The sequence below is a fragment of the Ornithodoros turicata genome, chromosome 4, assembly GCF_037126465.1.
Source record: "Ornithodoros turicata isolate Travis chromosome 4, ASM3712646v1, whole genome shotgun sequence".
Classification (NCBI taxonomy): domain Eukaryota; kingdom Metazoa; phylum Arthropoda; class Arachnida; order Ixodida; family Argasidae; genus Ornithodoros; species Ornithodoros turicata.
The window spans coordinates 50,300,561-50,302,940 of record NC_088204.1 but is presented as its reverse complement, the minus strand read 5'-3'; the positions used below and the strand labels follow the sequence as shown (position 1 = coordinate 50,302,940).

Sequence of the window (2,380 nt, the reverse complement as noted above, 5' to 3'; positions counted from 1 at the left end):
TTCGGAATGCAAAACATAACGTAATTAAGAATCGAACGGCAGGACACCTGTGAAATACTGTTAGGATACATCAGTATACTGGCACCTTACAAAATTGTGTGATGACAAACAACGACCAATGCTTGCAGCGCAATAAATACTCACAATCTCTGTTGCCTCCCATTGTTTTCTATGGGCACACACAGCACTTTAGGGCCCACCAACATGGCGGCCCGAAGGCACGCCTCTCCCCCACGAGCCCCTCTCCCATGCGCGATCCAGCCTTTATACATAGAGATCAGTGGTCCCAACATTTTGCCATTGGAACGAGTGTGACAGCTTCGCACTGCATTCTGGGATGCTCCTGTCTACCATGTGACTGCTCTCGTGACCCCAAGAGCATGTGCAGGCCATCTGTCACAGCAGACGACGGGAGTCGTGATTGTCTAGACAATCACAGCTTGCAGTTCAGGTATCAGCATTGTGATGAACGCCGCACGTCCAGCTTTATGTATGTGTGTTCGGAGGTTTACGGTTTACTCTTCTACTACAAAACCTGTCAGGGTCTGCAGGACAACCACGCAGGACCAGAAACATAATTCGTGACAGCGATGTTTGTGTGGCGACGTGGCCGCGTTTTGTGTGTTCGTTGCTGAAATGGTAAAGCATGCCAGTAATTAAATTTGTACAACGATGGAGGATATCAATTGAATCTGCAGCTGTAACACAGCGGCAGCTTGCAAAGGAACGATTCAAGATGACTCTCTCACAAACAACCGGTTAGGTAAGTGCTTACGAATGAAACGTTATTCCCGTGGCAGAGCAGCTTTCTGTTGAACGACAGCCGCAACCGCGATAAGAACACGTTAAAGGTCAAATATGCCGATTTTGAAGTGCCGCAGAACTGAGCGATACTCGCGCTGTGTGTTTATTACCGAACACTGAATATGCGTGCGAAATATCTTGCTCCAACTGTTCGTAGTTTTTTAGAAAACAGTTTTTTTAGTTCCCACGCCCGGCCGTCAGACCGTCGGCAAACCCTGCGCACGGGCGCACCGACGTCACTGCTCTCGGTTTATCTGTCTTTGGCTTGGCATGGACTCTTGGCTTAGCTGCTTGGCTTCTTTCGTTTCCTCCTCTGTGCATCGTACATAAGCGACCAGCTGTTATGTTGTTACTAAGCCGGAAACAAAGCATGTAAATGTTTTTTTTTTTCGCACAGCGTCGTTTGGAAAGTGCACTTCCTTGTTCTGACCTTGCCTTTTATGGGCTGGAGCGATATGATTCGTAAATATGCCACGGCGAAGTTGTCGAAGATGCGAGAGTGCTACGCTGTTAGAACAATTCATCGGTGCATTCAAGTGTTACCTATTATAAGCTGCCAAAAGACCAAGCAGTGCGAAGCTCTTGGCTGACAGTGGTGCCTGCTAATCTCCACTGCAAGGATTTCGTCCACGAATGTTATCATAGGTTACGCGCGACTCCAGAGGCAATTTGGAATCTCGGCACGAAATCGTCTGATGAAAATCTGAGGTGCCCGACGCATAACATTTTGAACGTGCCACGGAGGATCAAGACAAAAAACGAGAGCAAAAAATGGTAAGTCGAGGTTCAGATATAAAAAATAGCAAGCTTAATATGAATCGATTGTGCAGCTGTCCTACTGCGCTTACTCTGATATAACCACGATTAACAATACAATAGTGCTATTGATAATCTATCTTCTGAATTATCACAGGTGCACGCTGAAGGCGGAAATGAAGCATGATCTGGCTTGCATCTGGTCATGAAGAAATTGCTGACACGTAGTTGCAGTCCACCTCCACCAACAGGTATGACAATGTGATGTTATAATTTGAGTATTCATCTATGTTCCCCTTTTGTGGACTTTTCATGTGCACTCGCATGCAGACATTTTGACACCACTTTTAAATCTGCCCTCAAAGTTACAACCTGTGCTTCCAGGGTGGAAAACAAAGATCGCCATTCCGATTAGCTGCTATCTCCCAGTTCAAGCACTTTTGTGTCTGGACACTGGTTCCTGTGGATGGGATGTTACAAGCTTTACTGTCTGATATAGAAGGTACGTTACATTAGTTCAGTTAATTTGTCTTTTGCACATTTTTGTTACTGTTAGCTGGATTACTGTTGGACATACAATCCTTTGACACACCGAAGCTGATGTCGCCTCTGATAACATTTTTGAATTTTCAGTGTCATCAACGTCCATTGAGGAAGGTGCCTTTACTATCTGTGAATCTTCAACTGAAGAATAGCCCAGAATTCATGTTAACATTGTCTACTCTTATTAATTCACTGTCTGTTCTCTGAGAGCTAAGAAAAATGAAAACTATTTATTTGTCACAACTTCACACTGGATACTGGTGTGGTACTGGCTTGA

The 2,380-nt window shown here is 45.0% G+C and overlaps 1 long non-coding RNA gene across 1 annotated transcript; it reads left to right on the top strand.

Annotated features, from left to right (window-relative positions):
• Positions 1–1,185: 1,185 nt before the first annotated feature.
• LOC135393155 (uncharacterized) lies at positions 1,186–2,174 on the top strand. Its single transcript, XR_010422491.1, has 3 exons — positions 1,186–1,578; positions 1,718–1,811; positions 1,945–2,174. It is a non-coding gene; the product is annotated as an uncharacterized LOC135393155 (long non-coding RNA).
• The last annotated feature ends 206 nt before the right edge of the window (positions 2,175–2,380 follow it).